This window comes from Scyliorhinus torazame, chromosome 19 (genome assembly GCF_047496885.1).
Source record: "Scyliorhinus torazame isolate Kashiwa2021f chromosome 19, sScyTor2.1, whole genome shotgun sequence".
In the NCBI taxonomy this organism is placed as follows: domain Eukaryota; kingdom Metazoa; phylum Chordata; class Chondrichthyes; order Carcharhiniformes; family Scyliorhinidae; genus Scyliorhinus; species Scyliorhinus torazame.
In genome coordinates this window covers 100,851,979-100,865,851 of record NC_092725.1, presented here as the reverse complement: position 1 = coordinate 100,865,851, position 13,873 = coordinate 100,851,979, and the positions used below count along the sequence as shown (strand labels likewise).

The 13,873-nt window shown below is 48.9% G+C and overlaps 1 protein-coding gene across 3 annotated transcripts in view; it reads left to right on the top strand.

Annotated features, from left to right (window-relative positions):
- Positions 1 to 12,709, top strand: part of kitlga (kit ligand a) — a 175,198-nt gene extending 162,489 nt beyond the window's left edge. For all 3 annotated transcript variants that reach the window (XM_072484941.1, XM_072484939.1, XM_072484942.1), the window contains one exon: positions 5,293 to 12,709. The gene's annotated coding sequence lies outside the window, so the exon portion shown is untranslated. The remainder of the gene's footprint in view (positions 1 to 5,292) is intronic.
- Positions 12,710 to 13,873: the final 1,164 nt, after the last annotated feature.

Sequence of the window (13,873 nt, the reverse complement as noted above, 5' to 3'; positions counted from 1 at the left end):
GCGCACCTAGTGAAGGCCTCCCGCCCCTTTGAACGCCTCAACGTGGATTTCAAAGGCCCCCTCCCCTCCTCCGACCGACACACGTGTTTCCTCAGTGTGATCGATGAATACTCCCGTTTTCCCTTCGCCATCCCATGCCCCGACATGACGTCTGCCACCGTCATTAAAGCCCTTAATTCTATCCTCACTCTGTTCGGTTTCCCCGCCTACATCCACAGAGACAGGGGATCCTCATTCATGAGTGATGAGCTACGTCAGTTCCTGCTCAGCAGGGGTATCGCCTCCAGCAGAACGACGAGCTACAACCCCCGGGGAAACGGACAGGTAGAAAGGGAGAATGGGACGATATGGAGGGCCGTCCAGCTGGCCCTACGGTCCAGAAATCTCCCGGCCCATACACCCAAAATCACCCTGTCTTGAATCCCTTGTGCCGGGAGCAACGGGAATTCCCTCACCTGCCGCCTCACAAACGCCACCACTTGCATGTACCTGAACACATTTCCCGGGGGTAACCCAAACTTCTCCTCCAGCGCCCCTAGGCTCGCAAACGTCCCATCTATAAACAGGTCCCCCATCCTTCTGATCCCTGCCCGATGCCAGCTCTGAAACCCCCGTCCATCCTTCCTGGGACAAACCGATGGTTACCCCTGATCGGGGACCACACCGAGGCTCCCATCTCGCCCCTGTGTCATCTCCACTGCCCCCAGGTCTTTAGTGTTGCCGCCACCACTGGACTTGTGGTGTACCTTGTCGGCGAGAGCGGCAGCGGTGCCGTCACCAGCGCCCTCAGGCTCGTTCCTTTGCAGGACGCCATCTCCAACCTCTTCTATGCCACCCCTCTCCCTCTATTACCCACTTACGGATCATTGCCACGTTGGCTGCCCAGTAGTAGCCACCCAGATTCGGCAACGCCAGCCCTCCTCTGTCCCTACTACGTTCCAGAAACCCCCTCCTTACCCTCGGGGTCTTGTTTGCCCACACAAAACCCATGATGCTCCTACCTACCCGCTTAAAAAAGGCCTTGGTAATCATAATAGGAAGGTACTGGAACACAAAAAGAAACCTCGGGAGGACCATCATTTTAATCGACTGTACCCTGCCCGCTAGCGAGAGTGGCAACACATCCCATCGTTTAAAGTCCTCCATCTGCTCCACCAGCCGCGTCAAATTAAGTTTGTGCAGGGCCCCCCAACTCCTAGCTACCTGGATCCCCAAGTACCGAAAGCTCCTTTCCGCCCTCCTCAACGGTAGGTCGTCTATCCCTCTTCCCTGGTCACCTGGATGCACCACGAAGAGCTCACTTTTCCCTACATTGAGCTTATAGCCCGAGAAGTCCCCAAACTCCCTTAGGATCTGCATGACCTCCACCATCCCCTCCACTGGATCTGCCACATACAGCAACAGGTCGTCCGCATACAGCGACACCCGATGCTCCTCTCCCCCTCGGACCACCCCCCTCCATTTCCTGGACTCCCTTAATGCCATGGCCAATGGCTCAATTGCTAATGCAAACAACAGGGGGGACAGGGGGCACCGATTCGTAACCACACTCGCCACCGGGGCTCTATATAGGAGCTTAACCCAACTGATAAGCCCCTCCCCAAACCCAAACCTCCGCAGCACTTCCTAGAGATACTCCCACTCCACTCTCCGCGTCCATAGCTGCCGCTATCGCCGCCTCTCCCTCCACCGATGGCATCATAATCACGTTTAGGAGCCTCCACACTTGGTGTTTAGCTGCCTGCCCTTTACAAATCCCGTCTGGTCCTCATGGATCACCCCCTGGACACAGTCCTCAATCCTCGTAGCCAGCACTTTTGCCAGCAACTTAGCATCCACATTAAGGAGCGAAATCGGCCTATACGACCCACATTGCAGTGGGCCCTTGTCCCCCTTCAGGATCAGAGAGATCAGTGCCCCGGACATTGTCGGGGGCAGGGTCCCCCCCTCCCTTGCCTCATTGAAAGTCCTCACTAGCAACGGGGCTAACAGGTCCACATACTTCCTGTAAAACTCAACCGGGAACCCATCTGGCCCCGGGGCCTTCCCCGCCTGCATGCTCCCCAGTCCTTTAATCAGCTCCTCCAACCCAATTGGCGCCCCCAAACCAGCCACCTCCTGCTCCTCCACCCTCGGGAACCTCAGTTGATCCAGAAATCGTCGCATCCCCTCTTCCCCCGCTGGGGGCTGAGATCTGCACAGCTCCTCATAAAAGGCCTTAAATGCCTCATTTACTTTCACCGCACTCCGCACCGTAGTTCCCCTGCAATCCTTGACTCCACCTATCTCCCTTGCTGCCATCCTCTTACGGAGCTGATGTGCCAGCATCCGGCTCGTCTTCTCCCCATACTCGTACATCGCCCCCTGTGCTTTCCTCCACTGTGCCTCTGCCTTCCCTGTGGTCAACAGGTCGAATTTTGTCTGGAGACTTCGCCTCTCCCTGAGTAGTCCCTCTTCAGGGGCCTCTGCATATCTCCTGTCCACCCTTAGGATCTCCCCCACTAACCTCTCCCTTTCCCTGCCCTCTCTCTTCTCCCTATGAGCCCTGATGGAGATTAACTCTCCCCTGACCACCACCTTTAGCGCCTCCCATACTACCCCCACCTGCACCTCCCCATTGTTGTTGGCCTCCAAATACCTCCCCCTCCCCACCTCCATAGATATGTCCATATCTAGCTCTTTTGCTGCCCCCATAACAGTCCCATAAGTCAGCTGACACCTGCTGACCCCGCCCCCCCCCCCCCCCCCGTGTGGGAATCCCCCCTCCTCCTACTCCCCAGCAATCAGTGTGCGCTCTTCCACTCCCCCCCCCCCACCCCCACCCCGCTCCGTCCTTCCCGAGCGCGGGAAAAAGCCCGCGCTTTCCTGAGCCAGCCCCGCCCCCTCTGGCGCAGCTCCTGTTGCGGCCTTATCCCAATTCCCCCATCCCCGGGACTCCCCTCCCTCCAGCACCGGCGCCCACATTCTCTCACAGTCTCCCCATCAAATCTCTTCCCCCATCCCCATCCATCACCCTACCCGTGGAACATTCCCTACGCATAGTTAAAACCCGCAACCGGAAGTCCTGTTCTGTAAATATTAAGGATTGCGAATTGTATATAGTTATCCGCCAGACTCAATCTTAACTGGGGGTGAATGTGGTAAACCACTGTGTTCTTATATTGAGGGATGTACGGTAGAACCTGCGCTACAGGTTCACCTGAGCCCCTGCATGCTAGCTCCGCCCAGGAGCCGGGTTATAAATATGCGTGACCTTCAGCTCGCAGCCATTTCGTCAGCTGCTGTAGGAGGCCACACATCTGCAGATACTAATAAAACCTCAGTTTGAATTCAACTTCGTCTTCAGCCAAATTGGTCTTGCCTCATTCCCTAAATCCCCAATTCCCTAAATATATTTTCAACTTTTGTCATGGTAGACAACAGGAATAATTTGGAGTCAAATTAGCTTCGTTAATAATTTTATCGAGAAGTTGCTGGTTGTACTGAACTGGAAAATTTCCCTTGCTGACTTCCTCACAAATGTTATCCATTAACGTCATGTTATTAATCTGTGGTCTATTTAATTTAAATGCTCTTTCTGCTTGTCTCTGCCCAGCCGTGTAAAGGTGAGCTTATCCAAAACTGCTGTATGTATGCGGTCCCCCTGTTCCGTTCACCCCTGGGCTCACTGACCAACATTGATTGCCAGTCCCCTCACACTGCTAATTAAAAGCCTTATCCTTGTTTTCGAATCCCTCAATGGGCTCACCGTTCCCTATTCTGGTAACCTTCTCCAGGCCTATAACCTTCCAGGAACCCTGCATTCCTCCATTCGGGCCTCTTATACATCCCCTATTTCCTTTATCTTGCCACTGGCAGCCATGCCTTCAGCTATCTTGTGACCTATGGGAGGAATTTCCTCCCTCAGACTTTTAACCTCTTCTAAAACATTCCTTAAAGCCTATGTCGTCGACCGGGTTTCTGATCACCTGTTCAAAGATCTCCTTATTTGGTTTGGTTATGTACCTATGAAGGACTTTGGAATATTTTAATACATTAAAGCAGGGTTTCCAAAACTGCTTGAGCTGTGGAACCTCTAGTGACCTCCCAAGAGCATCAGGGAACCTCAAATGTTCTCATAGTGTCAAAACCCCTTTGTTGCCACGAAATAGGTGAGGACACAGCAATCAAATGTAAACAAGTTTTTTCTAGCATTCCTATGAATATATTAGGAATTAAGAAGAGGCACACAGTTACAAATACATTCACCAGCTACATGGACCCCTGGCCAAGCTACCTTCCCTTAACATTAACTCCTGGAAGCTGTACCCACTTTAGGAGTGGATAATCTAAAAAGTTCTCTTATTAAAAATAATTTAAGTCTCACCCTTTGTCATTTTTGATGGGAGGAATGATGCTGGAAAGCTGATTCTTTCTCTCTCTCTCTCTCTCTCTCTCACACACACACACATGTGTGCCTCCCTCTCATACACACGCTGCCCTCTTTCACATACACATGTCTCCCTCTGTCGGTCTGTCTGTGTCTCTCTCTCTCCCACACGCACACACTCATCTCCCTCTTGACACACAGTCACACACACACATCTCCCTCTCTCACACACTCAACCTCTCCCTCACGCATTCACCCCCTTTCCCTCACACATACTATGCCCCCCCCCACCACCACCACCACCCCCCCCCCCACGCACACACACTCAGCCCACTCTGCTACCCCTCCCCCAGGTTCGTTCCCATGGAAGGCACCATGAACACCAGTTTGGGAACGCCTGCGTTAAATATTTTCTGTAAATGCACGCCTTTATTGATGTTGTAACATTTGACTTGGTCAACGTATCTTTCCAGCTGTGTTTGTAGGAACACAACAGCCTGCACACTGTGATTCAGTTACATCATTTCAATTGGAGGGCCGGTTTAGCTCAGTTGGCTGGAGAGCTGGCTCGTGATGCAGAGAGGTTCAATTCCCGTTCCAGCTGAGGTTATTCATGATGGTCTGCTTCCTCAACCTTGCCCCTCACCTGAGGTGTGGTGTGCCTCAGGTCAAATCACCACCAGTCAGCTCTCCTCCTCAAAGGGGAAAGCAGCCTATGGTTATCTCGGACTATGGTGACTTTACCTTCAGTTGGACCATTGAGTGCCAAGACATGTTATTTACAATTACTTTTGATAGTCAAAAGCTTTCAAACACTGAAGGGCGAGGGTGATGTAGTTTTAAGTAGGCTGTTTGACTTGAACACCAAATTGGAATGCCAGGGTTACTCATCTTTTAACTTTTCCCTGTCTTTTTGTTCACAGGTACCCAGTTTCGTTTGGTTTCGGAACTGGAGCAAATTTCTCCTCATTTGTATTATATCCATTTTGATATGAAGTAAGGAACGGGACTGGTGCAGTGAAGTGCTGAAACTCCTTTGGTGTTCTACTTACAAGGATGTTCCTCCATGAAAATGAGCTGGACATGTTGGCTGAGGAGAATGTGTGTATTTTCTCAGAGTGGCAGCCCTCTTATTATCACCCCTAACCTGCCAGACGCAATGTATCTCCATCGGACTGCAACATTAAGCGGGCTTGGTGAAAGCAACCGAGAGTTTAGAATTGCAACTGAAAGTGGAACCAGGAAGTTAGCAGAGACTGATAACCTATGAGGATTATTAAGGCTTTTGCCCCCTAATTGTGCAAAATATACATTGAGCTTTTACAGAGCAAACCGTATCCATGCCCCTTAGAACAAGTTCAAAAACTAGGAAACAATGAGATGTGGATTGGGTGCCTTTCATTCATGTAGAATGGCACAGCACAATAGGAGGCCATTCAACCCATCATGCCTGAGGTACCCTCAATAATGATGCTAGAGATTAAGCTGTAAAGAAGGCTTTATTAGGCTAATAACTATGCTACAGATTTGGACGAGAGCTGACTGTTACACAGACCATGAGGCAGGCCTTTATGCATGGCTCCCAGATGGGCGGAGCCAGAGGCGGAGTCCCCAGGGTTCCAAGCCTGGTCTTAAAGGGGACATCACCTTACATGATGATAAGGCAGTAACAGTTCATCACAATGCCTATGCCAGATAATACACAACCCACTACACATAGTGATTGTGAGGTTACTGGTGCAGTAGTGAAAACAAGATGCAGACAGTAAAATGCCTCATCAGAAGATTAGGTGCTGGTCCATTACATCCTCCTGGTCTCAACGTTGAGTTCAACACCTTCAGACTGTGAACTCATTCCGCCATTTTGATTTTTTTTTGTCAAGTGCTGGTCTGTATCTTGGTTTTGTGCCTCTGCTCAGTTCAGTCACAGCTGTCCTTTATTCTGCCTTTAACACTTACTCTGAAATTTTGTTTCTCTTCTACAACCATTACCACGCCTTCTGCCTTTTGCTTTCTTTTGTCATTTAGGGCAGGATTTATCGGCTGTTCACGTCGGCGGGAAATTCCAGTCCCACGCCGGCGCACAGAGTTCCCGGAGACGAGGGGTGCCGTCACAACGGTGGGGCCGGTAGATCCCGTGACGGCCGCCTCCGCCGCTGAATAACACGTGGCGAGGTGGTCGGTAAATCCCAACCTTAATTTTACCTACCTTCCCGCTAACCTATCTCTGACCTTCTCTTTTGTTCTACCTGGCCTCGCCACTTTTTCAACGACACAACATAACATCACATTTCTACCTCTCTTGAGCACTGAAGAAGTCATATTGGACTTGAAACATTAACTTTTTCTGTTTCTTTCGCCACAGATGCTGCCAGACCTGCTGAGTTTTTCAAGCACATCTATGTTTATTTCAGGTTCCCAGCACCGACATTTGATTTCTTAAAGTTTCCATCAATGTCCTGGCCAATATTCACCCCTCCACCCAGATCGATATAACAGATTATCCTACTTTACAACACTTCAAAAGGTATTTCATTGGCTGCAAAGTGCTTTGGGGCTTTCTGAGATTGTGATCACATTAAGGGCAGCACGGTGGCACAGTGGTTAGCACTGCCGCCTCACGGCATCAGAGCCCTGGGTTCGATGCCGGGGCCTTGTGGAGCTTGCAGTCTCTCCCCGTGTCTGCATGGAGTTTCCCCCCACAGTCCACAGATGTGCAGGCTAGGTAGATTGGCCATACTAAATTGCTACTTAGCACTCAAAGACGTGGGCCTAGGTCGGGTGCTCTTTCAGAGGGTCAGTGCAGACTCTATGGGCCAAATGGCCTCCTTCTGCACTGTAGGGATCCTATGAAACATATGAAACTCTGACAGGTATAGACAGACTGGATACAATGATGTGCGTTGTTTCCTCTGGCTTGGGGGGGCCTAGAACAAGGGATCATGGTGTCAGGCTACAGGGTAGGCCATTTCACACTGAGATGAGAAATTGATTCACCTAAAAGGTGGTGAACCTGTGGAATGCCCTACCACAGAAGACTGTTACTGAATGTATTTGGAAAGAAATAGAGTTCCAGACCCTAAAGGGATCAAGGGGTATAAGGAGGGAACGGGAATGTAACGTTGAGATAGAGTATCAACCATGATTACAATGAATGGCTTGATGGGCCGCATGGTCTTCCCCTAGTTTCTGCGTTTCTATGAAAGAGGATAGATAAATGAAAGTTCTTTCATTCTAAAAAGTGATCAAATCTTAAATCCAAAAGAGACTGACAACACTCAGACACCGGAGCAAGCAAGCAAAAACATATCATGGGCCAGATTCACCATTGCTGAGACTAAGTATTGATGCCGGGGCAGGTTTTGTGGACTTCTATTGCAGCAAAACCGACGCCACACCTGGACCGATTCAGCAACTGTTGAGGGGCTGGGTGCGCCACGTGGAACACGACCGATTAGGAGAAACGGTGTCTGATCCGCTGGGTCCATGATGGACACTCAGAAGGCTGACAAGCTATAGCCGCATATACACACTTAACTCCCGACAGACACTCAACCCAGCCAACAAGGTGGCACTGGTTGTGTTGGAGCGCGCACAGCCCACTGATGGGTCAGCTGGGGTCAGAGGGAACCTGGGGGACACCCATACGACCCTTGGCATTAAGTTCACAGTGGGCAGTCAGCGGAGCTGCCTAGCAACCCACAGCAATGGTGCTACGTTCCCGTCCACCCCGACCCCACAGCCCACCTCCTGCTACTCCTCCCAGGCCTGGCAGAAGCCCCTGGCCAGCGGAACAACTAGCAGCACACTATGGCGATGTGGGACACTCTCCGTACCCCCTCTCTCCATCATCATCAGCCATGGCGCCTGTTTATGATTTTTGAATGCACAAGTGAACCTTGCCGTTGGGAATTCCCCGGCGGTGGAGGTGGACAATCACGGAGGCCCCGGATAATCCTGGTCAGGCCCACTAATGATACGCATTGACGCTGCTTTCAAGGCACCGGAGAATTGCGATTTGGCGTCAAACAGGAGGCCACCCCTATTTCGCCGTCAAAACCTATTTTCCACCTGATGCACTATCAATTACTACAAAGACGAGAGTAGAGAATAATTGAGGCTTTATTGAGCAAAGATGTGTGGCCTCCTGTAGCTGCTATCAGAATGGGAGCTGCTCCGGTGAGCGCACACATTTATACGCTGCCTACTGGGCGGAGCCAGCAAGCAGGCTTGTCCGCATAGTTAGAGACCCACTGGGCATAATAGGAGAACAAAACCACGTTTCAGTGCGGCAGTGGGGGAGAGGGAATTCCATGAGGGGGCGCATGCGGTCGGGGTCGGGACCTAGAACTCCATTTTCCACAACATAGCCAAGGATGGTTAAGCGGTTGGTGCGGAACACACGCTTCTCCTTATTGTACGTGAGATTAAGGAGTTTGGCGGTGTGGAGAAATTTGCGAAGGTTATCGTCGTGTTCCTGCTGATCATGGCCGCAGATGGTGACGTTGTCTAGGTGCGGGAAGGTGGCCCACAGTCCATACCGGTCAACCATTCGGTCCATCTCACGTTGGAAGACCGAGACCCCGTTAGTGACGCCGAAGGGAACTCTAAGGAAGTGATAGAGGCAGCCATCTGCTTCGAACGCAGTGTATTGGCGGTCCGCCTTGCGGATGGGAGCTGGTGGTAGGCAGATTTCAGGTCCACTGTGGAAAAGACCCGATACTGTGCAATCTGATTGACCACGATTAGATATGCTTGAGAGGGGGTACGCGTCAAGCTGCGTGCAGGGATTTACCTAGTACAGGAGCCTTACCGTACTACATCTAATATACAGTTAGTGGTGACTACCACACCACCCAATCACCTTTCCCAATTTCAGCGTTGGCCGACAGAGAATCGTGCCCCATTAGTCTGTGCTAATTGATCTGCAAGCTCCCAGTGTGAACTGTTGAACCCATGTTCTAAAATCAGATGGTTGCACTTTAAAGGGAATCCAGTGGGAATGAGTGATGTATTGTCCAAGTAAGAGGACAGGGAAGAGGCAAAATAAATTAAGTGAGAAAAAAACATTAGTGTTTCAGAAAAACAAGTTTGAGAATGTAAATGGTCAGCAGAATAGTGTAATCTGGTGAAACATCGCAAAACTATAAGTATAAACTTTAATACGGACATGAGAAGTCCACGTGGAGTAAAATAAAGAAAGATAGTTTTATTTACGACACAATATATACACTGCCTGGTCGATCCCTACCAGATTCCTGTTCTGGTCGGTGCCCTATAGTCTGACCTTTTATACAGAGGATAATAGAGTTTCCCCGCCCCTGGGGGGGTGGGGGGTGCTCCAACTCTGCAAGGACCACGGGGAAGATAATCATTCCCACCCCTAGACCCCGTGCGGGATATTACATAAACCATGCACCAATAATCTTGCGTAGTCTCTAGTCCATCTGTGCAAATAGCTGGCGGTTTCATACTTGTCTTTGAATCGTCTCAGTGACTTCACTGCTCCCTATCTCGCTAACCTCTTCAACCCTGCACGCTTCCAAACCCCACCTCGACACAACCTGACATCCCGCGCTCCCCAGTTATGGCATCTTGCGCATTCCCAACTTCTGTCGCTCCACCTTCGGCTGCCAAGACCCCCCCCCCAAAACCTCTTCACCTCTCTCCACATCTCTCGCCTGCTTTCAGACGCCCCTCATAACCTACCTCTTTGGCCAAGCTCTTTGGTTGCCTGTTTTAATACGTCCTTAGCAGATTCGGTGTTTTATTTTGTTTGACCGTGCTCCGGGCACTTGCCTTTGCCTTGGGGTGTTTCACAATGTTAAGGGTGCAATATCAAAGCAGTTGTTTTTGTAATGAACACTCTAAACCCTTTTCAGCTGGATGGCCACAGTGACTTTGAAGAGCAGAAAATGTTCCCACAAGCAAGGATTTCAATCTTTCAAGGGTTTTGTTTGCCAATAAATTCCGGGATTTTATTACTATCCTATTTTTAGCTTGCCTTTTGCCAAAACACATGATTTCCTGAGACCTCCCATTATCCCATCATTTCCCAGTTTAATAAGACATTTTCTTCACTCCTGTCAGTTCTACACTAGAGGTGTTAGCCATGACTGGCTGTCATTTGCTTTAAATCTCTGATTCCACTCTTTCCTGTGCACCATCAAAATAAAACTTGTGTTTTACATGTTTCAACCTAGAATTTACCTTTGGTGGTCTAAATAGTGGGGCTAACAGATGTGATGGAGAAAGCTGTCCCAAGTTTCCTGGCAATGGGAGATGGAAACACAACTAGAATACGCCAAGAGAATTTACTCCTGGCCAATTTTGAGGCCTTCTGGCTGTAGTTCGAGAGCAAGCAGTCCAGAATCCAAGGATCTAGGGGAAGCTAAATAATTTCCTCAACTTGCCTGTCCATTTTCACTCACTTGTTCATTCACAAGAAGTGAGCATTATTTATTACCCGCCTCCCAAACTATTTTCTTCTTTATTCTATGATGGAATGTGGGCATCCCCAGCAAGACCAGCTTTTGTTGCCCATCCCTAATTGCCCTTGAACTGAGTGGCTTGCCCGGCCATTTTCAGAGGGACGTTAAGAGGCAACCACATTGCTGTGGGTCTGGAGTCACATGTAGGCCAGAGGATGGCAGATTTCCTTCCGTAAAGGACATTAGTGAACCTGGTGGGCTTTTATAGCGATCAATGATAGTTGTTATGGTCATTATTATTAAGACTAGCTTTACATTCCAGATTTATTAATTAAATCGCTGTGGTGGGATTTGAATCCTTGTCACCAGAGCATTAGTCCAGTGTTTGCTCTGGTACAGTTTGACCTCCGGTTTCCAGGATCATTAGTCCGGGTCTCTGGATTACTAGCTATGTAACATTAGCACTATGCTGCCCTTCTGTTAACAGCTCTAACTACCTGCACTGTGGTCAGCAGAGGGTTCACCAGCATTTGTAAGAGTATGTCAGAGTGGATCAATCAACAGATGGGAAAGACCTCCTCCAAGCTCAGCTAAGAAGGCATCACTCTTGTCTCTAAATGGGAAGGCTATGTCTTAAAGACCACTCCAGATACTTTAGTGTAAAATTCCAGGTTAACACTCCAGTGCAGGACTGAGTGAGTGCTGCACTGTTCAAGCGTGCTGTTTGTTAAACTGACACCTTCTCCGGCAATGTAAAAAATCCTGTGGCACTATTTCAGAGGGCAGGAGAGTTCTTCCCAGTGTCCTGGCCAATATTTACCCCTGAACCAACACCACCAAATAAACACAAATGATCTGGGCGGACTATTGGTACAGTGGTTAGCACTGCTGCCTCACAGCTCGAGGGACCCGGGTTCAATTCCGGCCTCGGGTAAGCATCTGTGTGGAGATTGTACTTTCTCCTCTTGACTGCATGGGTTTCCTCCGGGTGCTCCGGTTTCCTCCCACAATGCAAAGCCGAGCAGGTTTGGTGGATTTTTTATTTAATATGAATTTAGAGTACCCAATTAATTTTTTCCAATTAAGGGGCAATTTAGCATGGCCTGCACATCTTTGGGTTGTGGGGTGAAACCCACACAAGCACGGGAAGAATGTGCAAACTCCACACGATCAGTGACCCAGAGCCAGGATCGAACCTGGACCTTGGCGCCGTGAGGCAGCATTGCTAGCCGCTGCGCCGCCATGCTGCCCAGGTTAGGTGGATTGGCCATGCTAAATTGCCCCTTAGTGTCCAAATGGTTAAATGGTGTTACCGGGTTTCAGAGATGGGGTGGAGGCATGGGCTTAAGTTGGGTGCTCTTCCCAAGGGCCTGGCCAATATTTACCCCAACACCACCAAATAAACACAAATGATGGGCTGAATGGCCTCCTTCTGCACTGTAAATTCTATGATCTGATCATTATCACATTGTTATTTGTGGGAGCTTGCTAAGCAAATTGGCTACAATGTTTCCTACATTACAAGAGTAACTGCACTTCATTGATTGTAAAATACTTCCGGATACCTGAAGCTGTGAAAGACGCTGAAGAAATGCAAGTCCGTTTTCTGTCTTAAATTGCTCGTGATTTTTTTTCCCTGCCTGGATAAAGTGTTACTCTGACCGAAAACTGAAATATCCCTAGGAACTGAAAAAGGAGATGCATTCATAGCCAGGGTGTCAGCAGTCATGTTTATGGGTCACATTGCATAATGAAGATGTCATTGTGTTTAATTTAAATAATCGTTTAGCATAACCACCTTTATGCATTGCGCTACGGTTACGAATATTTTGTTTTTGTTACACATATTTTAAGCTCCTAACCCATTCACTGTGCCCAATGTATTTTTAATAAAATTCTATGAAACACCTGGTGATTGTGGAATCTATTTAATTTTTCCAAGCAAGTCCACAATAATTAGGAAATCCCAACTTGCTCCTGGGACACGGGCAGAATTCAGGACACCAGTATGCAAGAATTGGGGCAAGGGAAGGATCTGGTCCATCAAGGCTGCCCCAGACTCTTGGTACCTCAAGGATTTTAACAAGACACGTTGTCCTTCATTTCCCTCCCCCACGTTCAGCCGTGTAACCTCTTGGAAGAGGCAACAAAACAGGAAAAATTGTAGACTGATAATGTAAAAATACCATCAGTAATCCATAAGAGGGGCGAGCAGTGGGAGGGACTTCACCTGAGTGAGACACCATTCCAATGAGTATATTTGGGAATTTGGAGCAAAGTGGGAATTGAACTGGTAACTCTTTTAAAAGTTAAGTCGCCTCGTTAAACAGGTATCTGACTGAGTGTCAGTTAACTGTCAATCACCTGAAATCCCTTTCTGCTGTGAGGCGGCAGTGGAAGAACAAATAGAGAACGTTGAGGTCACAAGAAACTGGTGAGTTAATCGGCCAGTAAGTGCTCAGTGTGTGAAAACCTCCATCTGGAATAAGGGAGAGTTAGGGCTAATATTTTTAAAAATAAATTTAGTGTACCCAATTCATTTTTCCACTTAAGGGGCAATTTAGCATGGCCAATCTGCCTACTGCACATTTTTGGGTTGTGGGGGCGAAACCCACGCAAATACAAGGAGAATGTGCAAACTCCACACGGACAGTGACCCAGAATCAAACCTGGGACCTCGGCGCCGTGAGGCAGCAATGCTAACCACTGTGCCACCATGCTGCCTTGAGGTAGGGCTAATATAATAAGGTGATACAAGTAATCAAAAATAGAATAGAGTTAATATTAGAGAAGAAAACTGAGTGCATCCTAGGGTTTAAAACAGTGCACAACTTGTTGGTTATTTAATCAAATACAGAGACTTCCAGTTGCGGCTATGCGGAGCTAAGTCGCACATTCGGCGGCTCCCGCAAAAACTGACTTTTGGGCTCTTTTCAGGGCCCCCAACAGCATTTTTTCGATGTTTCCCGGTGTGGGAAGGAGATTATAACAATTCCCCGAGTGTATATGGCTTCTACTAGGTGCGGGGCGACTAAAAAGGTGGTGGTGGACCCGAAGAAGGAGCGAGGGAAGA